The 25,382-nt window shown below is 45.7% G+C and overlaps 1 long non-coding RNA gene across 1 annotated transcript in view; it reads left to right on the top strand.

Annotated features, from left to right (window-relative positions):
• Positions 1–25,382, top strand: part of LOC135050939 (uncharacterized) — a 119,262-nt gene that overhangs the window by 241 nt on the left and 93,639 nt on the right. The window lies entirely within an intron of this gene.

The raw sequence follows: 25,382 nt of genomic DNA, 5'->3' as shown, positions 1-25,382 counted from the left end.
AAGCTGTGCAAAAGACTGCATATCACAGCGAGACCAGCTGAAGTTGGCATAATTATCACAGGGCTTTGCAGTGTTTTTTCACATTTTTTTTAAACTAAATTTGCCCAGATCACATTTTCCATTTTAAGTATGGGGAATGCGATCTGGGTTAATAAAAGAAAGTGAATTAAGGGTTTGGAGCAGTTTTTCACGAAAACCGTTCCAAAACCCTTTATTACTGTAGATTTAAGTGATACAATAATGTGTACAGGGTGTGAAAACTAGAGATGAGCGCCTGAAATTTTTCGGGTTTTGTGTTTTGGTTTTGGGTTCGGTTCCGCGGCCGTGTTTTGGGTTCGACCGCGTTTTGGCAAAACCTCACCGAATTTTTTTTGTCGGATTCGGGTGTGTTTTGGATTCGGGTGTTTTTTTCAAAAAACCCTAAAAAACAGCTTAAATCATAGAATTTGGGGGTAATTTTGATCCCAAAGTATTATTAACCTCAAAAAACATAATTTACACTCATTTTCAGCCTATTCTGAACACATCACACCTCACAATATTATTTTTAGTCCTAAAATTTGCACCGAGGTCGCTGTGTGAGTAAGATAAGCGACCCTAGTGGCCGACACAAACACCGGGCCCATCTAGGAGTGGCACTGCAGTGTCACGCAGGATGTCCCTTCCAAAAAACCCTCCCCAAACAGCACATGACGCAAAGAAAAAAAGAGGCGCAATGAGGTAGCTGACTGTGTGAGAAAGATAAGCGACCCTAGTGGCCGACACAAACACCGGGCCCATCTAGGAGTGGCACTGCAGTGTCACGCAGGATGTCCCTTCCAAAAAACCCTCCCCAATCAGCACATGATGCAAAGAAAAAGAAAAGAAAAAAGAGGTGCAAGATGGAATTATCCTTGGGCCCTCCCACCCACCCTTATGTTGTATAAACAAAACAGGACATGCACACTTTAACCAACCCATCATTTCAGTGACAGGGTCTGCCACACGACTGTGACTGATATGACGGGTTGGTTTGGACCCCCCCCAAAAAAGAAGCAATTAATCTCTCCTTGCACAAACTGGCTCTACAGAGGCAAGATGTCCACCTCATCTTCACCCTCCGATATATCACCGTGTACATCCCCCTCCTCACAGATTATCAATTCGTCCCCACTGGAATCCACCATCTCAGCTCCCTGTGTACTTTGTGGAGGCAATTGCTGCTGGTCAATGTCTCCGCGGAGGAATTGATTATAATTCATTTTAATGAACATCATCTTCTCCACATTTTCTGGATGTAACCTCGTACGCCGATTGCTGACAAGGTGAGCGGCGGCACTAAACACTCTTTCGGAGTACACACTTGTGGGAGGGCAACTTAGGTAGAATAAAGCCAGTTTGTGCAAGGGCCTCCAAATTGCCTCTTTTTCCTGCCAGTATAAGTACGGACTGTGTGACGTGCCTACTTGGATGCGGTCACTCATATAATCCTCCACCATTCTATCAATGTTGAGAGAATCATATGCAGTGACAGTAGACGACATGTCCGTAATCGTTGTCAGGTCCTTCAGTCCGGACCAGATGTCAGCATCAGCAGTCGCTCCAGACTGCCCTGCATCACCGCCAGCGGGTGGGCTCGGAATTCTGAGCCTTTTCCTCGCACCCCCAGTTGCGGGAGAATGTGAAGGAGGAGATGTTGACAGGTCGCGTTCCGCTTGACTTGACAATTTTGTCACCAGCAGGTCTTTCAACCCCAGCAGACCTGTGTCTGCCGGAAAGAGAGATCCAAGGTAGGCTTTAAATCTAGGATCGAGCACGGTGGCCAAAATGTAGTGCTCTGATTTCAACAGATTGACCACCCGTGAATCCTTGTTAAGCGAATTAAGGGCTGCATCCACAAGTCCCACATGCCTAGCGGAATCGCTCCGTGTTAGCTCCTTCTTCAATGCCTCCAGCTTCTTCTGCAAAAGCCTGATGAGGGGAATGACCTGACTCAGGCTGGCAGTGTCTGAACTGACTTCACGTGTGGCAAGTTCAAAGGGCATCAGAACCTTGCACAACGTTGAAATCATTCTCCACTGCACTTGAGACAGGTGCATTCCATCTCCTATATCGTGCTCAATTGTATAGGCTTGAATGGCCTTTTGCTGCTCCTCCAACCTCTGAAGCATATAGAGGGTTGAATTCCACCTCGTTACCACTTCTTGCTTCAGATGATGGCAGGGCAGGTTCAGTAGTTTTTGGTGGTGCTCCAGTCTTCTGTACGTGGTGCCTGTACGCCGAAAGTGTCCCGCAATTTTTCTGGCCACCGACAGCATCTCTTGCACGCCCCTGTCGTTTTTTAAAAAATTCTGCACCACCAAATTCAAGGTATGTGCAAAACATGGGACGTGCTGGAATTTGCCCATATTTAATGCACACACAATATTGCTGGCGTTGTCCGATGCCACAAATCCACAGGAGAGTCCAATTGGGGTAAGCCATTCCGCGATGATCTTCCTCAGTTGCCGTAAGAGGTTTTCAGCTGTGTGCGTATTCTGGAAAGCGGTGATACAAAGCGTAGCCTGCCTAGGAAAGAGTTGGCGTTTGCGAGATGCTGCTACTGGTGCCGCCGCTGCTGTTCTTGCGGCGGGAGTCCATACATCTACCCAGTGGGCTGTCACAGTCATATAGTCCTGACCCTGCCCTGCTCCACTTGTCCACATGTCCGTGGTTAAGTGGACATTGGGTACAACTGCATTTTTTAGGACACTGGTGAGTCTTTTTCTGACGTCCGTGTACATTCTCGGTATCGCCTGCCTAGAGAAGTGGAACCTAGATGGTATTTGGTAACGGGGGCACACTGCCTCAATAAATTGTCTAGTTCCCTGTGAACTAACGGCGGATACCGGACGCACGTCTAACACCAACATAGTTGTCAAGGACTCAGTTATCCGCTTTGCAGTAGGATGACTGCTGTGATATTTCATCTTCCTCGCAAAGGACTGTTGAACAGTCAATTGCTTACTGGAAGTAGTACAAGTGGGCTTACGACTTCCCCTCTGGGATGACCATCGACTCCCAGCGGCAACAACAGCAGCGCCAGCAGCAGTAGGCGTTACACGCAAGGATGCATCGGAGGAATCACAGGCAGGAGAGGACTCGTCAGACTTGCCAGTGACATGGCCTGCAGGACTATTGGCATTCCTGGGGAAGGAGGAAATTGACACTGAGGGAGTTGGTGGGGTGGTTTGCGTGAGCTTGGTTACAAGAGGAAGGGATTTACTGGTCAGTGGACTGCTTCCGCTGTCACCCAAAGTTTTTGAACTTGTCACTGACTTATTATGAATGCGCTGCAGGTGACGTATAAGGGAGGATGTTCCGAGGTGGTTAACGTCCTTACCCCTACTTATTACAGCTTGACAAAGGGAACACACGGCTTGACACCTGTTGTCCGCATTTCTGGTGAAATACCTCCACACCGAAGAGCTGATTTTTTTGGTATTTTCACCTGGCATGTCAACGGCCATATTCCTCCCACGGACAACAGGTGTCTCCCCGGGTGCCTGACTTAAACAAACCACCTCACCATCAGAATCCTCCTGGTCAATTTCCTCCCCAGCGCCAGCAACACCCATATCCTCCTCATCCTGGTGTACTTCAACACTGACATCTTCAATCTGACTATCAGGAACTGGACTGCGGGTGCTCCTTCCAGCACTTGCAGGGGGCATGCAAATAGTGGAAGGCGCATGCTCTTCACGTCCAGTGTTGGGAAGGTCAGGCATCGCAAACGACACAATTGGACTCTCCTTGTGGATTTGGGATTATAAAGAACGCACAGTTCTTTGCGGTGCTTTTGCCAGCTTGAGTCTTTTCAGTTTTCTAGCGAGAGGCTGAGTGCTTCCATCCTCATGTGAAGCTGAACCACTAGCCATGAACATAGGCCAGGGCCTCAGCCGTTCCTTGCCACTCCGTGTGGTAAATGGCATATTGGCAAGTTTACGCTTCTCCTCCGACAATTTTATTTTAGGTTTTGGAGTCCTTTTTTTTCTGATATTTGGTGTTTTGGATTTGACATGCTCTGTACTATGACATTGGGCATCGGCCTTGGCAGACGACGTTGCTGGCATTTCATCGTCTCGGCCATGACTAGTGGCAGCAGCTTCAGCACGAGGTGGAAGTGGATCTTGATCTTTCCCTAATTTTGGAACCTCAACTTTTTTGTTCTCCATATTTTATAGGCAGAACTAAAAGGCACCTCAGGTAAACAATGGAGATGGATGGATTGGATACTAGTATACAATTATGGACGGACTGCCACGGTTAGGTGGTATAAAAAAACCACGGTTAGGTGGTATATATTATAATAATAATACAATTATGGATGGACGGACTGCCTGCCGACTGCCGACACAGAGGTAGCCACAGCCGTGAACTACCGCACTGTACACTGGTTGATAAAGAGATAGTAGTATACTCGTAACAACTAGTATGACACTATGACGACGGTATAAAGAATGAAAAAAAAACCACGGTTAGGTGGTATATATTATAATAATAATACAATTATGGATGGACGGACTGCCTGCCGAGTGCCGACACAGAGGTAGCCACAGCCGTGAACTACCGCACTGTACACTGGTTGATAAAGAGATAGTAGTATACTCGTAACAACTAGTATGACACTATGACGACGGTATAAAGAAAGAAAAAAAAATACCACAGTTAGGTGGTATATATTATAATAATAATACAATTATGGATGGACGGACTGCCTGCCGACTGCCGACACAGAGGTAGCCACAGCCGTGAACTACCGCACTGTACACTGGTTGATAAAGAGATAGTAGTATACTCGTAACAACTAGTATGACACTATGACGGTATAAAGAATGAAAAAAAAACCACGGTTAGGTGGTATATATTATAATAATAATACAATTATGGATGGACGGACTGCCTGCCGACTGCCGACACAGAGGTAGCCACAGCCGTGAACTACCGCACTGTACACTGGTTGATAAAGAGATAGTAGTATACTCGTAACAACTAGTATGACACTATGACGACGGTATAAAGAAAGAAAAAAAAATACCACAGTTAGGTGGTATATATTATAATAATACAATTATGGATGGACGGACTGCCTGCCGACTGCCGACACAGAGGTAGCCACAGCCGTGAACTACCGCACTGTACACTGGTTGATAAAGAGATAGTAGTATACTCGTAACAACTAGTATGACACTATGACGACGGTATAAAGAATGAAAAAAAAACCACGGTTAGGTGGTATATATTATAATAATAATACAATTATGGATGGACGGACTGCCTGCCGACTGCCGACACAGAGGTAGCCACAGCCGTGAACTACCGCACTGTACACTGGTTGATAAAGAGATAGTAGTATACTCGTAACAACTAGTATGACACTATGACGGTATAAAGAATGAAAAAAAAACCACGGTTAGGTGGTATATATTATAATAATAATACAATTATGGATGGACGGACTGCCTGCCGACTGCCGACACAGAGGTAGCCACAGCCGTGAACTACCGCACTGTACACTGGTTGATAAAGAGATAGTAGTATACTCGTAACAACTAGTATGACACTATGACGACGGTATAAAGAAAGAAAAAAAAATACCACAGTTAGGTGGTATATATTATAATAATAATACAATTATGGATGGACGGACTGCCTGCCGACTGCCGACACAGAGGTAGCCACAGCCGTGAACTACCGCACTGTACACTGGTTGATAAAGAGATAGTAGTATACTCGTAACAACTAGTATGACACTATGACGACGGTATAAAGAATGAAAAAAAAACCACGGTTAGGTGGTATATATTATAATAATAATACAATTATGGATGGACGGACTGCCTGCCGACTGCCGACACAGAGGTAGCCACAGCCGTGAACTACCGCACTGTACACTGGTTGATAAAGAGATAGTAGTATACTCGTAACAACTAGTATGACACTATGACGACGGTATAAAGAATGAAAAAAAAACCACGGTTAGGTGGTATATATTATAATAATAATACAATTATGGATGGACGGACTGCCTGCCGACTGCCGACACAGAGGTAGCCACAGCCGTGAACTACCGCACTGTACACTGGTTGATAAAGAGATAGTAGTATACTCGTAACAACTAGTATGACACTATGACGGTATAAAGAATGAAAAAAAAACCACGGTTAGGTGGTATATATTATAATAATAATACAATTATGGATGGACGGACTGCCTGCCGACTGCCGACACAGAGGTAGCCACAGCCGTGAACTACCGCACTGTACACTGGTTGATAAAGAGATAGTAGTATACTCGTAACAACTAGTATGACACTATGACGACGGTATAAAGAAAGAAAAAAAAATACCACGGTTAGGTGGTATATATTGTAATACAATTATGGATGGACGGACTGCCTGCCGAGTTCCGACTGCCGACACAGAGGTAGCCACAGCCGTGAACTACCGCACTGTACTGTGTCTGCTGCTAATATAGACTGGTTGATAAAGAGATAGTATACAATACATACAACAATATACTACTATACTGGTGGTCAGGCACTGGTCACCACTAGTCACACTGGCAGTGGCACTCCTGCAGCAAAAGTGTGCACTGTTTAATTTTAAATTAATATAATATTATGTACTCCTGGGGGCTCCTGCTATAACAACCTGCAGTGCTCCCCAGTCTCCCCCACAATTATTATAAGCTTTGCCTTTTATACATTGATGTGCAGCACACTGGGCTGAGCTGAGTGCACACAGACTGAGTCACACTGTGTGACTGGCTGCTGCTGTGTATCGTTTTTTTTCAGGCAGAGAACGGATATAGCAGAGAACGGATATATTATATTAAAATAAATAAAAGTTAACTAACAACAACTGCACTGGTCACTGTGGTAAACTCTGTCTGACTCTGCACAATCTCTCTCTCTCTTCTAATCTAATTTCTAATGGAGAGGACGCCAGCCACGTCCTCTCCCTATCAATCTCAATGCACGTGTGAAAATGGCGGCGACGCGCGGCTCCTTATATAGAATCCGAGTCTCGCGAGAATCCGACAGCGTCATGATGACGTTCGGGCGCGCTCGGGTTAACCGAGCAAGGCGGGAGGATCCGAGTCTGCTCGGACCCGTAAAAAAAACATGAAGTTCGTGCGGGTTCGGTTTCAGAGAAACCGAACCCGCTCATCTCTAGTGAAAACACAATTTTTCACGTTTTTTTTGTAAAAATAATGTTAATAAATAGACCCTATAGACTTAAATAACTTGTAAACTGGTGCTAGGCATTCTATGTATCTATTGTCAGAGAGAACAGACAACCTTACAGAGAAAGCTGGCACTTTTGCCAAAATAACTGACAATCTATTTTATACAGTAGCTCTACCACGTTGTTAAAGAAAGTGAGCAAACAGATATATACCAAGGTATATATATATATATATTCAGGCACTACCAGGGCGGTTTAACCAAAAGCAGCTGTTGAAATGGGGATAGTCAGTCCCCCTAAAGAATCATATATATATATATATATATACAAACAATACAGTATTAGAACAGCACTCCAATCAGCTTGGGATAATTCATTGTAATTACAAATATATCAATCACAATAAATGGAATGGATTAAAAACTCACAATTTAATGAATACTATAATCTAAAATTTATTTAAAAAAAATGGCACTGAGAGGTTCATCGCATCCTTGTAAATCTCTCCTTAATAATAGCAGCTCAATTCTTGTGGAATTAATGTATATGAATATATGAACCCAAAGGGGCTAATTCAGAATGGATCGCTGCAGCCGCACTGCGCGTGCGGACCCGGGGAACCCAGTGAGATGCTATCAGCATCTCAGGGCTGCGATCGCCTCTGCCTGATTGACAGGCAGAGGTGGTCGCAGGGCGGGAACGGGTGTGCCAATGTCATTTTTTATTCTGTTGCACAGACAATGGGGTAAATTTACTAACATTCGTATTTTCCCGTTTCAGGTCAAAGTTCAATCACGAATGACATCGAAAGTGTAAAACTGCAACATTTTGAATTTGTTACGACGGATTTACTAAGCTGCCGTATTCGGGTTTTTCTTTTGTTCCGATGTCGATGTCATTCGTGTTTTTATTTTTTTATTTTTACGGCAGTGATTAGCAAAACACTGCCGACTTTTTTACAATGAATCTCGGCCGGATCTGTGTGATCCGTGCTGGGGTTCATTTATTTTTATTTTTTTAAATTAAACACTGTAAAATCCTTAAAAAAAATTGCGTGGGGTCCCCCCTCCTAAGCATAACCAGCCTCGAGCTCTTTGAGCCGATCCTGGTTGCAGAAATATGGGTAAAAAAATGACAGGGGTTCCCCCATATTTAAGCAACCAGCATCGGGCTCTGCGCCTGGTCCTGGTTCCAAAAATACGGGGGACAAAAAGAGTAGGGGTCCCCCGTATTTTTAAAACCAGCACCGGGCTCCACTAGCTGGACAGATAATGCCACAGCCGGGGGTCACTTTGATATAGTGCCCTGCGGCCGTGGCATCAAAAATCCAACTAGTCACCCCTGGCCGGGGTACCCTGGGGGAGTGGGGACCCCTTCAATCAAGGGGTCCCCCCCCCCAGCCACCCAAGGGCCAGGGGTGAAGCCCGAGGCTGTCCCCCCCCATCCAATGGGCTGCGGATGGGGAGGCTGATAGCCTTTTGTGATAATGAAAAGATATTGTTTTTAGTAGCAGTACTACAAGGCCCAGCAAGCCTCCCCCGCATGCTGGTACTTGGAGAACCACAAGTACCAGCATGCGACGGAAAAACGGGCCCGCTGGTACCTGTAGTACTACTACTAAAAAAATACCCAAAAAAAGACAAGACACACACACCGTGAAAGTAAAGATTTATTACATACATGCACACAAACATACATACATACTTACCTTATGTTCACACGAGGGTCTGTCCTCTTCTCCAGTAGAATCCAAGGGGTACCTGTTGAATAAATTCTACTCACCAGATCCCGGGTCCCAGGGTCCTCGGGGCATCCATTTGTAATCCACGTACTTGCATAAAATAAGAAAACGGAAAGCCGAGCCACGAACTGAAAGGGGCCCCATGTTTTCACATGGGACTCCTTTCCCCGAATGCCAGAAACCCACTCTGACTGATGTCTAAGTGGGTTTCTTCAGCCAATCAGGGAGTGCCACGTTGTAGCACCCTCCTGATCGGCTGTGTGCTCCTGTACTGTCTGACAGGCGGCACACGGCAGTGTTACAATGTAGCGCCTATGCGCTCCATTGTAACCAATGGTGGGAACTTTCTGCCCTGCGGTTGACCTAAAGTGACGTCACCGCTGAGCAGAAAGTTCCCACCATTGGTTACAATGGAGCGCATAGGCGCTACATTGTAACACTGCCGTGTGCCGCCTGTCACTCAGTACAGGAGCACACAGCCGATCAGGAGAGTGCTACAACGTAGCACTCCCTGATTGGCTGAAGAAACCCACTTAGACATCAGTCAGAGTGTGTTTCTGGCATTTGGGGAAAGGAGTCCCATGTGAAAACATGGGGCCCCTTTCAGTTCGTGGCTCGGCTTTCCGTTTTCTTATTTTATGCAAGTACGTGGATTACAAATGGATGCCCCGAGGACCCTGGGACCCACGATCTGGTGAGTAGAATTTATTCAACAGGTACCCCTTGGATTCTACTGGAGAAGAGGACCGACCTGCGTGTGAACATAAGGTAAGTATGTATGTATGTTTGTGTGCATGTATGTAATAAATCTTTACTTTCACGGTGTGTGTGTCTTGTCTTTTTTTGGGTATTTTTTTAGTAGTAGTACTACAGGTACCAGCGGGCCCGTTTTTCCGTCGCATGCTGGTACTTGTGGTTCTCCAAGTACCAGCATGCGGGGGAGGCTTGCTGGGCCTTGTAGTACTGCTACTAAAAACAATATCTTTTCATTATCACAAAAGGCTATCAGCCTCCCCATCCGCAGCCCATTGGATGGGGGGGGACAGCCTCGGGCTTCACCCCTGGCCCTTGGGTGGCTGGGGGGGGGGACCCCTTGATTGAAGGGGTCCCCACTCCCCCAGGGTACCCCGGCCAGGGGTGACTAGTTGGATTTTTGATGCCACGGCCGCAGGGCACTATATCAAAGTGACCCCCGGCTGTGGCATTATCTGTCCAGCTAGTGGAGCCCGGTGCTGGTTTTAAAAATACGGGGGACCCCTACTCTTTTTGTCCCCCGTATTTTTGGAACCAGGACCAGGCGCAGAGCCCGATGCTGGTTGCTTAAATATGGGGGAACCCCTGTCAATTTTTTCCCCATATTTCTGCAACCAGGATCGGCTCAAAGAGCCCGAGGCTGGTTATGCTTAGGAGGGGGGACCCCACGCAATTTTTTTTAATAAAATAACAACTTTCCCACCCCTTCCCACTGATATACATGCACGGATCTCATGGATCCCTGCATGCCTATCCAATCACGGAAAAAAAAAGCAGGTCTGTTTTTTTTTTAGCACTTTTTTACGAGTTGTAATTTTTCACGGCAGTGTTTTTTTTTTTCTGCTTTGCACTTCTTAGTAAATTACCGAGATTCATACTTAAACAGCCGCGTTTTGACCGATGGTGTATTCATTCGTAATTTTTTTCTTGGACTTGCAAAAAATTACGAATGCCCTCATCACTGCCGTGATTATTGCTTAGTAAATTACCGAGATGACACTTTGATGAAAAAACGGCATCTCGGTCAAAATCGGGAGCTTAGTAAATTTACCCCAATGTATACAGAAATAGGAGAACTGGCTTTGTGCTGGCTGCCTTCATGCGCCGTCCTACTTGCTCTCTGAACCTGCAGCCTGCACGCCCAGCCAATGATTGAGCCGCAGGCTGCTGCTCCTCCTCCGATTATTGGACAGCTGAGCCATCGCTCAGCTGTCCTTCCCTGTACACAACAAACTCCCTGCGTACTGCGCCAGCAACCAGCCTTTCAGTGCCGGCATGGGGAGCCGCCAGGTATAGACAACGCTCATCTGCCCTCCTGGGAGCTCAGTATTGCAGATTGGACCAGAGATCCGATCTGTGGTGGCGGTGGTGGCTGGTGCAGGGTAAATATTGGCTACTTTATTTTTGCAGTGCAATTTAGATTTGAAACCCCCCCCCCCAAATCTAACTCTCTCTGCACATGTTATATCTACCCCACCTGCCCTGCACATGGGTTTGCCCATTAGAGAAAAAGTTTGCTGTTGCAATCTGGTCTAAATTAGGCCCTTTATATGGGCTGGGTAATTATTTACCATTGCTGTATTTAATCCACCTTTTAAAAAACACCTACAGTTGTAACTAATATTATTAGAGATGAGTAGGCTCGGTTCCCACCAGAACTTCTGGGATCCGTGTGGATCCGGGCTGGGATTTGGATCTCCCAGCCTGCCACAGAGTCGAAAACTTCATCTTCCCAGCATCAGATATTGTGGGTTTTGAATTTGGGTGCCAAGTCCCATTGAAATCAATGGGTTGACCGCTGATTGGCTGAGAGAGCCCCAATTGATCCCTGCATTCTCATCCCCTCAGGCTGCTGCTGCACTGCAGAGAGGGAGGCATGGCAGGCCTTGAGAGGAGCGCTGTGTACACTGCAGCGCTCGGTCCATCATTATCCTCACAGACACCACTGGGGGCATCATCCTGTCTGCTGTCACAGTAAGTGCAGTACTATACTACTACAACTAGCATGTCTACCCGCACTGTATCCGATCGGCACTGTAACCTACACTATATCCAACCTGCTACTGTAACCTGCACTGTATCCGACCTACAGTGTGTCCTGCACTATATCCAACCTGCACTGTATCTAACCCGCACTGTCTCCCGCACTGTAACCCACTCAATATTTAACTGTTTGTCCCAATGTATTCCGGAATTCAGTATGGTTTCTAGAGATGAGCGGGTTCGGTTCCTCGGAATCCGAACCCGCCCGAACTTCATGTTTTTTTTCACGGGTCCGAGCGACTCGGATCTTCCCGCCTTGCTCGGTTAACCCGAGCGCGCCCGAACGTCATCATGACGCTGTCGGATTCTCGCGAGACTCGGATTCTATATAAGGAGCCGCGCGTCGCCGCCATTTTCACACGTGCATTGAGATTGATAGGGAGAGGACGTGGCTGGCGTCCTCTCCATTTAGATTAGAAGAGAGAGAGTGAGATTGATTTGAGACAGAGACACTTGATTTACTGGAGCTTAGGAGTACTGTAGAGAGTGCAGACTTTAGTAGTGACTGACCACAGTGACCACCAGACAGTGCAGTTTTATTTAATATAATCCGTTCTCTGCCTGAAAAAAACGATACACAGTGACTCAGTCACATACCATATCTGTGTGCACTGCTCAGCCCAGTGTGCTGCATCATCTATGTATATATCTGACTGTGCTCACACAGCTTATAATTGTGGGGGAGACTGGGGAGCAGTGCCAGTTATAGGTTATAGCAGGAGCCAGGAGTACATATTATTAAAATTAAACAGTGCACACTTTTGCTGCAGGAGTGCCACTGCCAGTGTGACTGACCAGTGACCTGACCACACTGACCACCAGTATAGCTAGTAGTATACTATATTGTGATTGCCTGAAAAAGTTAAACACTCGTCGTGTGACTTGTGTGGTGTTTTTTTTTTTATTCTATAAAAAACTCATTCTGCTGACAGACAGTGTCCAGCAGGTCCGTCATTATATAATATATACCTGTCCGGCTGCAGTAGTGATATATATATATTTTTTATATCATTATTTATCATCCAGTCGCAGCAGACACAGTACGGTAGTTCACGGCTGTAGCTACCTCTGTGTCGGCACTCGGCAGTCCATCCATAATTGTATACCACCTACCCGTGGTTTTTTTTTCTTTCTTCTTTATACATACATACTACATCTCTTTATCAACCAGTCTATATTAGCAGCAGACACAGTACAGTACGGTAGTCCACGGCTGTAGCTACCTCTGTGTCGGCACTCGGCAGTCCGTCCATAATTGTATACCACCTACCCGTGGTTTTTTTTTCTTTCTTCTTTATACATACATACTACATCTCTTTATCAACCAGTCTATATTAGCAGCAGACACAGTACAGTAGTCCACGGCTGTAGCTACCTCTGTGTCGGCACTCGGCAGTCCATCCATAATTGTATACCACCTACCCGTGGTTTTTTTTTCTTTCTTCTTTATACATACATACTACATCTCTTTATCAACCAGTCTATATTAGCAGCAGACACAGTACAGTACGGTAGTCCACGGCTGTAGCTACCTCTGTGTCGGCACTCGGCAGTCCGTCCATAATTGTATACCACCTACCCGTGTTTTTTTTTTTCTTTCTTCTTTATACATACTACATCTCATTATCAACCAGTCTATATTAGCAGCAGACACAGTACGGTAGTCCACGGCTGTAGCTACCTCTGTGTCGGCACTCGGCAGTCCGTCCATAATTGTATACCACCTACCCGTGGTTTTTTTTTTTTTCTTCTTTATACATACTACATCTCATTATCAACCAGTCTATATTAGCAGCAGACACAGTACGGTAGTCCACGGCTGTAGCTACCTCTGTGTCGGCACTCGGCAGTCCGTCCATAATTGTATACCACCTACCCGTGTTTTTTTTTTCTTTCTTCTTTATACATACTACATCTCATTATCAACCAGTCTATATTAGCAGCAGACACAGTACGGTAGTCCACGGCTGTAGCTACCTCTGTGTCGGCACTCGGCAGTCCATCCATAATTGTATACCACCTACCCGTGGTTTTTTTTTCTTTCTTCTTTATACATACATACTACATCTCTTTATCAACCAGTCTATATTAGCAGCAGACACAGTACAGTAGTCCACGGCTGTAGCTACCTCTGTGTCGGCACTCGGCAGTCCATCCATAATTGTATACCACCTACCCGTGGTTTTTTTTTCTTTCTTCTTTATACATACATACTACATCTCTTTATCAACCAGTCTATATTAGCACCAGACACAGTACAGTACGGTAGTCCACGGCTGTAGCTACCTCTGTGTCGGCACTCGGCAGTCCGTCCATAATTGTATACCACCTACCCGTGGTTTTTTTTTCTTTCTTCTTTATACATACATACTACATCTCTTTATCAACCAGTCTATATTAGCAGCAGACACAGTACAGTAGTCCACGGCTGTAGCTACCTCTGTGTCGGCACTCGGCAGTCCATCCATAATTGTATACCACCTACCCGTGTTTTTTTTTTCTTTCTTCTTTATACATACATACTACATCTCTTTATCAACCAGTCTATATTAGCAGCAGACACAGTACAGTAGTCCACGGCTGTAGCTACCTCTGTGTCGGCACTCGGCAGTCCATCCATAATTGTATACCACCTACCCGTGGTTTTTTTTCTTTCTTCTTTATACATACATACTACATCTCTTTATCAACCAGTCTATATTAGCAGCAGACACAGTACAGTACGGTAGTCCATGGCTGTAGCTACCTCTGTGTCGGCACTCGGCAGTCCGTCCATAATTGTATACCACCTACCCGTGGTTTTTTTTTCTTTCTTCTTTATACATACATACTACATCTCTTTATCAACCAGTCTATATTAGCAGCAGACACAGTACAGTAGTCCACGGCTGTAGCTACCTCTGTGTCGGCACTCGGCAGTCCATCCATAATTGTATACCACCTACCCGTGGTTTTTTTTTCTTTCTTCTTTATACATACATACTACATCTCTTTATCAACCAGTCTATATTAGCAGCAGACACAGTACAGTACGGTAGTCCACGGCTGTAGCTACCTCTGTGTCGGCACTCGGCAGTCCGTCCATAATTGTATACCACCTACCCGTGGTTTTTTTTTCTTTCTTCTTTATACATACTACATCTCATTATCATCCAGTCTATATTAGCAGCAGACACAGTACAGTACGGTAGTCCATGGCTGTAGCTACCTCTGTGTCGGCACTCGGCAGTCCGTCCATAATTGTATACCACCTACCCGTGTTTTTTTTTTTCTTTCTTCTTTATACATACTACATCTCATTATCAACCAGTCTATATTAGCAGCAGACACAGTACGGTAGTCCACGGCTGTAGCTACCTCTGTGTCGGCACTCGGCAGTCCGTCCATAATTGTATACCACCTACCCGTGGTTTTTTTTTTCTTTCTTCTTTATACATACTACATCTCATTATCAACCAGTCTATATTAGCAGCAGACACAGTACGGTAGTCCACGGCTGTAGCTACCTCTGTGTCGGCACTCGGCTGTCCATCCATAATTGTATACCACCTACCCGTGGTTTTTTTTTCTTTCTTCTTTATACATACATACTACATCTCATTATCATCCAGTCTATATTAGCAGCAGACACAGTACAGTACAATAGTCCACGGCTGTAGCTACCTCTGTGTCGGCACTCGGCAGTCCATCCATAATTGTATACTAGTATCCATCCATCTCCATTGTTTACCTGAGGTGCCTTTTAGTTGTGCCTATTAAAATATGGAGAACAAAAATGTTGAGGTTCCAAAATTAGGGAAAGATCAAGATCCACTTTCACCTCGTGCTGAAGCTGCTGCCACTAGTCATGGCCGAGACGATGAAATGCCAGCAACGTCGTCTGCCAAGGCCGATGCCCAATGTCATAGTACAGAGCATGTCAAATCCAAAACACCAAATATCAGTAAAAAAAGGACTCCAAAACCTAAAATAAAATTGTCGGAGGAGAAGCGTAAACTTGCCAATATGCCATTTACCACACGGAGTGGCAAGGAACGGCTGAGGCCCTGGCCTATGTTCAAGGCTAGTGGTTCAGCTTCACATGAGGATGGAAGCACTCAGCCTCTCGCTAGAAAACTGAAAAGACTCAAGCTGTCAAAAGCACCGCAATGAACTGTGCGTTCTTCGAAATCCCAAATCCACAAGGAGAGTCCAATTGTGTCGGTTGCGATGCCTGACCTTCCCAACACTGGACGTGAAGAGCATGCGCCTTCCACCATTTGCACGCCCCCTGCAAGTGCTGGAAGGAGCACCCGCAGTCCAGTTCCTGATAGTCAGATTGAAGATGTCAGTGTTGAAGTACACCAGGATGAGGAGGATATGGGTGTTGCTGGCGCTGGGGAGGAAATTGACCAGGAGGATTCTGATGGTGAGGTGGTTTGTTTAAGTCAGGCACCCGGGGAGACACCTGTTGTCCGTGGAAGGAATATGGCCGTTGACATGCCTGGTGAAAATACCAAAAAAATCAGCTCTTCGGTGTGGAAGTATTTCACCAGAAATGCGGACAACATTTGTCAAGCCGTGTGTTCCCTTTGTCAAGCTGTAATAAGTAGGGGTAAGGACGTTAACCACCTCGGAACATCCTCCCTTATACGTCACCTGCAGCGCATTCATAATAAGTCAGTGACAAGTTCAAAAACTTTGGGCGACAGCGGAAGCAGTCCACTGACCAGTAAATCCCTTCCTCTTGTAACCAAGCTCACGCAAACCACCCCACCAACTCCCTCAGTGTCAATTTCCTCCTTCCCCAGGAATGCCAATAGTCCTGCAGGCCATGTCACTGGCAATTCTGACGAGTCCTCTCCTGCCTGGGATTCCTCCGATGCATCCTTGCGTGTAACGCCTACTGCTGCTGGCGCTGCTGTTGTTGCTGCTGGGAGTCGATGGTCATCCCAGAGGGGAAGTCGTAAGCCCACTTGTACTACTTCCAGTAAGCAATTGACTGTCCAACAGTCCTTTGCGAGGAAGATGAAATATCACAGCAGTCATCCTGCTGCAAAGCGGATAACTGAGGCCTTGACAACTATGTTGGTGTTAGACGTGCGTCCGGTATCCGCCGTTAGTTCACAGGGAACTAGACAATTTATTGAGGCAGTGTGCCCCCGTTACCAAATACCATCTAGGTTCCACTTCTGTAGGCAGGCGATACCGAGAATGTACACGGACGTCAGAAAAAGACTCACCAGTGTCCTAAAAAATGCAGTTGTACCAAATGTCCACTTAACCACGGACATGTGGACAAGTGGAGCAGGGCAGGGTCAGGACTATATGACTGTGACAGCCCACTGGGTAGATGTATGGACTCCCGCCGCAAGAACAGCAGCGGCGGCACCAGTAGCAGCATCTCGCAAACGCCAACTCTTTCCTAGGCAGGCTACGCTTTGTATCACCGCTTTCCAGAATACGCACACAGCTAAAAACCTCTTACGGCAACTGAGGAAGATCATCGCAGAATGGCTTACCCCAATTGGACTCTCCTGTGGATTTGTGGCATCGGACAACGCCAGCAATATTGTGTGTGCATTAAATATGGGCAAATTCCAGCACGTCCCATGTTTTGCACATACCTTGAATTTGGTGGTGCAGAATTTTTAAAAAACGACAGGGGCGTGCAAGAGATGCTGTCGGTGGCCAGAAGAATTGCGGGACACTTTCGGCGTACAGGCACCACGTACAGAAGACTGGAGCACCACCAAAAACTACTGAACCTGCCCTGCCATCATCTGAAGCAAGAAGTGGTAACGAGGTAGAATTCAACACTCTATATGCTTCAGAGGTTGGAGGAGCAGCAAAAGGCCATTCAAGCCTATACAATTGAGCACGATATAGGAGGTGGAATGCACCTGTCTCAAGTGCAGTGGAGAATGATTTCAACGTTGTGCAAGGTTCTGATGCCCTTTGAACTTGCCACACGTGAAGTCAGTTCAGACACTGCCAGCCTGAGTCAGGTCATTCCCCTTATCAGGCTTTTGCAGAAGAAGCTGGAGACATTGAAGGAGGAGCTAACACGGAGCGATTCCGCTAGGCATGTGGGACTTGTGGATGGAGCCCTTAATTCGCTTAACAAGGATTCACGGGTGGTCAATCTGTTGAAATCAGAGCACTACATTTTGGCCACCGTGCTCGATCCTAGATTTAAAACCTACCTTGGATCTCTCTTTCCGGCAGATACAAGTCTGCTGGGGTTGAAAGACCTGCTGGTGAGAAAATTGTCAAGTCAAGCGGAACGCGACCTGTCAACATCTCCTCCTTCACATTCTCCCGCAACTGGGGGTGCGAGGAAAAGGCTCAGAATTCCGAGCCCACCCGCTGGCGGTGATGCAGGGCAGTCTGGAGCGACTGCTGATGCTGACATCTGGTCCGGACTGAAGGACCTGACAACGATTACGGACATGTCGTCTACTGTCACTGCATATGATTCTCTCAACATTGAAAGAATGGTGGAGGATTATATGAGTGACCACATCCAAGTAGGCACGTCACACAGTCCGTACTTATACTGGCAGGAAAAAGAGGCAATTTGGAGGCCCTTGCACAAACTGGCTTTATTCTACCTAAGTTGCCCTCCCACAAGTGTGTACTCCGAAAGAGTGTTTAGTGCCGCCGCTCACCTTGTCAGCAATCGGCGTACGAGGTTACATCCAGAAAATGTGGAGAAGATGATGTTCATTAAAATGAATTATAATCAATTCCTCCGCGGAGACATTGACCAGCAGCAATTGCCTCCACAAAGTACACAGGGAGCTGAGATGGTGGATTCCAGTGGGGACGAATTGATAATCTGTGAGGAGGGGGATGTACACGGTGATATATCGGAGGATGATGATGAGGTGGACATCTTGCCTCTGTAGAGCCAGTTTGTGCAAGGAGAGATTAATTGCTTCTTTTTTGGGGGGGGTCCAAACCAACCCGTCATATCAGTCACAGTCGTGTGGCAGACCCTGTCACTGAAATGATGGATTGGTTAAAGTGTGCATGTCCTGTTTATACAACATAAGGGTGGGTGGGAGGGCCCAAGGACAATTCCATCTTGCACCTCTTTTTTCTTTTATTTTTCTTTGCGTCATGTGCTGTTTGGGGAGGGTTTTTTGGAAGGGCCATCCTGCGTGACACTGCAGTGCCACTCCTAGATGGGCCCGGTGTTTGTGTCGGCCACTAGGGTCGCTTATCTTACTCACACAGTCAGCTACCTCATTGCGCCTCTTTTTTTCTTTGCGTCATGTGCTGTTTGGGGAGGGTTTTTTGGAAGGGCCATCCTGCGTGACACTGCAGTGCCACTCCTAGATGGGCCCGGTGTTTGTGTCGGCCACTAGGGTCGCTTATCTTACTCACACAGTCAGCTACCTCATTGCGCCTCTTTTTTTCTTTGCGTCATGTGCTGTTTGGGGAGGGTTTTTTGGAAGGGCCATCCTGCGTGACACTGCAGTGCCACTCCTAGATGGGCCCGGTGTTTGTGTCGGCCACTAGGGTCGCTTATCTTACTCACACAGTCAGCTACCTCATTGCGCCTCTTTTTTTCTTTGCGTCATGTGCTGTTTGGGGAGGGTTTTTTGGAAGGGACATCCTGCGTGACACTGCAGTGCCACTCCTAGATGGGCCCGGTGTTTGTGTCGGCCACTAGGGTCGCTTATCTTACTCACACAGTCAGCTACCTCATTGCGCCTCTTTTTTTCTTTGCGTCATGTGCTGTTTGGGGAGGGTTTTTTGGAAGGGACATCCTGCGTGACACTGCAGTGCCACTCCTAGATGGGCACGGTGTTTGTGTCGGCCACTAGGGTCGCTTATCTTACTCACACAGCGACCTCGGTGCAAATTTTAGGACTAAAAATAATATTGTGAGGTGTGAGGTATTCAGAATAGACTGAAAATGAGTGTAAATTATGGTTTTTGAGGTTAATAATACTTTTGGATCAAAATGACCCCCAAATTCTATGATTTAAGCTGTTTTTTAGGGTTTTTTAAAAAAAACACCCGAATCCAAAACACACCCGAATCCGACAAAAAAAATTCTGTGAGGTTTTGCCAAAACGCGGTCGAACCCAAAACACGGCCGCGGAACCGAACCCAAAACCAAAACACAAAACCCGAAAAATTTCCGGCGCTCATCTCGGTTTCCCAATGTACGGCATCCCGCTCATCAGAATCCAGACAGCCACATATAAAGTACCATAATCCTCCCATTCCCCCTACCCTATCCCTCCCTTGTGGGTGCCTAAATCTAACCCCCATCCCCCAGTGGTGCCTAACCCTAACCCCCCGGGTGGTGCCTAACGCTATCCCTCCCTTCCCTGCTTGCTAAACCTATCCCTCCCCCACTTGATGCCTAACACTAACCTTCCCTTCTATGTGCCTAAACCGAACCCTCCCTCCCTGATCCCTAACCTTAACCTTTCCGGCCCTGCTCCCTAACCCAACCTCCACCCCTTCTCCTGCCTAAACCTAATCTCTACCCCTTCCCCCCACCTCCCAGCCGCATGGCAGGACGTCCCACTGTCAGGATGATTGGGATGCCAGCTGTCGGCATTGTGACGCCGGTATCCCATATGGCGTTGGCATGTACAAGCTGGGATTGCATCCTACTCTGGGATCCCAGCATCGGTATATCAACCACCGGGATCCCGTCCATCGGGAAGCCAACTGCTTCCTGTATTCCACACTGCATCTAGTTTCGTTGAGCAGTTCCACACTGTATCCAGTTTTGGGAACTGCTCAACGAAAAGGCTGATTGATGGGGATTTTACATGGTCACAGAGCGCCAGGGCCCTCAGAAGGCAGGTACAGATTGGCAACTGAGAATAGGCACTTGTGTTTGGGGCATCCACATCTACTGTTGCTATTTTACACATGTTTAGGTTATTTTTCTTTGGTGTTAGTTAACTACTACTACTTTTGAGCAATGCTAATATATTACTTGCTCATTGTAAGGGCTTGTATTTTAAAGTGCTGCTTGGATTTGTAAGTGTGAGATGGTAACAGCAAAAGGTGAGTTCTGATTATTCTCTGTCTATCCATATAGAGATAGTAATATTGTGAGAGAAAGTTAATCTGAATCTGATTGTTTGTATCTATACTGTTTTTTTTTGTTTGTTTGTACCTGTACTGGGTTTTTTTTTTTTGGAGGGAAAAAAAAAGTGTGAGGAGAAAGCCAGGGGGAGGGGGTTGAATCAGGTGTGAGTAATCAGGAGGAGGAGGGGCTGACTAAAGCAGCTGGCTGAGCCTATATAATCAGTGTTTAGACTAATTGGAGCTTGCTCATTGTTAGGGCTTGTATTTTAAAGTGCTGCTTGGATTTGTAAGTGTGAGTTGGTAACAGCAAAAGGTGAGTTATAATACAGAAAAAGGTGAGTTATATAATACACAATCAGGAACACACATATTTGCAGTACTATTAAACTTCTGGTGAGGCTGCAAGGGCTGACCTTGTGAGTGAGTGAGAGGGTCTCTTGCTTGGAGTAGCAGAGGGGCAGTGATTGTGCGTGGGTGAGGGGCATTTTTTTTTTTTTTAGCAGGAGCTGTAAGCCAAGTGAAAAGGAGGTGCAGTGAGCTGGAACAACTGCAACTGCAAAGTGGAGTATCGGTGCCGCAGGAGAGAGTACTACGGCTGCATAAAAGTGAAGGACCAAGAACCGCACAAAGATAGATATGTATAAGCCAGCTTAATTATTGTATAAGTGAGATTGTTTGTCTTCTACTTTTTCTTTTTGCTTCTTTTCTTTGAGAGTAACAGGGAGTTAGACTTTACAAACAATATGGGAGGGGCTGTGATTGGGGACCTCACTCATGCATGTCGTGCAAGATGTATGCACACCTGGAGCTACCGGCCCAGTGTGATTACATCTGCACGAGGTGTATGCGAACGGTTGCCCTGGAAGCCCAGGTAACTGATCTAGAGCAAACCGTTACGCGACTGTGGGAGATTCACAATCTCGAGCGAAGTTTAGACAGAACGGTGGAGGAGTTGCGGGAGGGGTCACTGGTAGAAGAGGATGATGATCAGGTAGCCAGCTGGGTCACAGTTAAAAGGAAGAAAAAGAGGGGGAGGCTCGACATCTCTGAACTATCAAACCCGAACAAATTTGCCCGACTGGACGAGGAATCGGAGGATGATAGTGAAGAAATGACGGTGCTGGAGGAGACTGCTACCTCTAGCATCCAGAGGAGCGGTCCCTCTGGCGCAGTTGGGATAAAAGATAGTGAGGTACCTAGTCAGATGGTGGTGGTAGGGGATTCTATCATCAGGAAGGCAGATAGGGCAATCTGCTACTGGGACCGTGATCGCCGTACAGTCTGTTGTCTCCCGGGTGCTTGGGTACGGCACATCGCGGACCGGGTAGACAGATTGTTGGAAGGGGCTGGGAAAGACCCGGCGGTCTTGGTGCACATTGGCACCAATGACAAAGTTAGCGGAAGGTGGGATGTCCTTAAGAAAGACTATAGGGACTTAGGAAAGAAACTTAAGGCAAGGATATCTAAGGTAATATTCTCTGAAATATTACCCGTGCCACGCGCTAGTCCAGGGAGGCAGAGGGAGATTAGGGAGGTAAATGTGTGGCTTAGGGATTGCTGCAGGAAAGAGGGGTTTGTGTTCCTGGAACACTGGGCGGACTTCTCAGTCAGGTGCCATCTCTTTTGTCGTGACGGATTGCACCTGACTGAGGAGGGGGCAGCGGTGCTGGGGGGAAGGATGGTTAGAAGGTTGGAGGAGATTTTAAACTAGGAGCCTGGGGGGAGGGTTTAGCTAGAAACTACGGGTCATGCAGTGAGAATAGTGGGGATGGCGGTAGTAAACGAAATGGGGGAGAAGTTGGGGGGAGGGTAAGAGCAGGCGATAAGGTTACTAACATGGGTACTAAAAGAGATTTTACCAAAGCACTAACCAATGACGATTACAGGTCATCATTGCTACATAAGGTGAAAGATATCCCTAACGCAAGGGAAAATACTTATCTTAGTTGTATGTACTGTATGTAAACGCTAGAAGCATTACTGGTAAAAAGGGCGAACTAGAAATACTTGCAGCAAGCAAACAGTATGATATTATAGGCATTACTGAAACTTGGTGGGACGGATCTCATGATTGGACAGTCAATCTAGAGGGCTATACACTGTTTAGGAGAGACAGACTAAATAAAAAGGGTGGAGGGGTGTGTCTTTACGTAAAGCCGTTTTTAAAACCTGATATACAGGAAGATATTCAGGAGGGGACTATAGACACTGTCGAGACATTATGGGTAGAAATTGCATCCGGGGAAAAAGGAATAAAGAAGTTAGTATTGGGTGTATGCTATAGGCCGAATTAAAAAATGTGTAAAAAGTAACTTGCGCCCTAGCTTCAACTCGGCAGATCACCAAAAAGGAGCACCACTCCTCTTATAGACACAATAGAAACACAGAGGCGATCTCCCAGCGATGCTCTAATATGTTCCAAATCCGTGTGTATTCCTGTTCCTCAAACAGAGAACATAATATATGACATGTCCATTAGTAGATATCAAATATTTCCACAGATGACTTTCCAAGGTCACTATCATTCAGTGACTGACCTGTACTAAATGAGATGCATTCCCATAAAGGTTTCTTTCACACTTCATATACCAACAGCCTTCTAACACACGGTCTATTAGTACCAGGCTTACCTTTATGGCATGCCCTATATACACTGAAAGGTATCTTTTTCCAGTCCTGGTTGACGTCTGGACTTCCGTCACCTCCACAGAAATGGCTCCAAATGACAGCAAGTGGTGAAAAAAGTATTTTTATTCCAAAAAAGAATTCTCCCACAACAATGCAGGATTAAAAGAATTAAAAACAACAAATAATAAAATACAAGAGGCACCCAATATTAAGAATAGCAGGGCCACTTCCAATGATACCAGGGGATGGACTAGGCAAAATGTTCCCAAATATGGGAGATTCAAAAAAGGGGGAGAAAAACAGATTACCCACAAAGTGTTGCCAACCACCATGGAAGAATATGGCCCTGGAGTCCTCCTTAAAATACCAACGCGTTTCGGATAAAATCCTTCCTCAGGGTATACAGTGGAAGTGACCCCCTAGTCCATTTATACCTATCTGGCTATGTCACATGTCTACCTTAGCCAATCAGGTTCCACTGTTCCTAAAAATGCATATAATCCCCACATGTTCATATATAAATCATTGGAGAATCTTACATTCATATTTATCACCACATTAAGCTGTCGATCTATTTCAATATCCCAAAAGATTTCGCATAAATTCATAATTTCATTTAATTGGTTGAATATAAAGTCCAAAATGGATCCTTGGATCTGTCAATTATTATGGGTAAACCTCCCATATGCGAAGTATTTGTATCCATGGTTTAGTAAGATCCGTCCGTCATGTGATCCTACATACTTCCGCCTTAGAGCCTCTTTCCTAGTTGTATACGTAGGTCTCCATGGAGACCGCACGTCTCCTCTCCCCGCCGTCTCCGGCGTGTAGCGGCCGGAAACGTCCGTCACATGACTCGTCCTACTTCCGGTGGTTGAACCGCAAGGCGGAAGTCCAATTTCGCCGCACTGAGCCGCATAATGTTGGTCTCCTCCCTCCGTACATAGTTTGCATAGGGGAATAAAAGCAAATATCAGTATTCTCATTCCTCCACACAATAATCATATTAATATTAAAAATATTGCATGGTTACAGCGTTTTTTTACATTCATACTTTATTTTTATATATATGTACTATTAATGGTTTTTAAAACACCATAACATCTTTCCTTCTCTTATATATTCCTGCTAATAGAATGTAATACCAACCAATAATATCTTAGATTCCTAGATGGTCAATTTTTACACATCCAACACTATAATAAACAGTACCCTTTTATCCCTTAAATCGGCTGGACCAGAGGCAGATCACAGAAACCACTTAGTCTCAAAATCCAAATTGAGACCTTTTGGATACAGTGTTCTTAATTCATAGATCTTTCTCATTTCTGCCCTCGCTAGTCGCTCTTCTTCATCATTTTTACGCCAATTGGGAAGGATGCTCATAATGGCACAAAAGCTCACCAGGTGTTTGATATTACATTGGTGTGAGTTCTTAAAGTGTTGAGACACACTGTGTGTCTCTAAACCTTTTTTAATATTTCGGACGTGTTCCGCCATCCTCACCTTGAGGGCCCTCGTGGTACGTCCTACATATTGTGAACCACACTCACATTCTAATAGATATACACAATTTTTTGTGGAACAGGTCAAGAATTGTTTGATTGGGTATACTGTATTGGTTTGTGTGGATTTATATTCCGTTATTTTACTTCCATTCCCCTTGCAATTCCGACACATGATGCACATGCCGCATCTATAAAAACCTTTAGATCTAACCCTGGTTTGCATTATTGGAGCAGCCACTACACTACTAACGACATTCTGTTTTAAACTTTTTGCCTTTCTATATATAAAGCTGGGTCGGATCGATATATGTTCTTTTAACATGGGGTCTCTAATTAGAATATCCCAGTGTTGTCTCAAAATTTTTTCAATCTGTTTGTGTTGACTATTAAAGTCTGTAACAAATGTAATTCCCCTATTGCTGTGATCAGGTTTAGAGACACACAGTGTGTCTCAAC

This window comes from Pseudophryne corroboree, chromosome 2, assembly GCF_028390025.1.
Source record: "Pseudophryne corroboree isolate aPseCor3 chromosome 2, aPseCor3.hap2, whole genome shotgun sequence".
NCBI lineage: Eukaryota > Metazoa > Chordata > Amphibia > Anura > Myobatrachidae > Pseudophryne > Pseudophryne corroboree.
The sequence above is the reverse complement of the archived record's forward strand: the minus strand, read 5'-3'. Positions and strand labels throughout refer to the sequence as shown.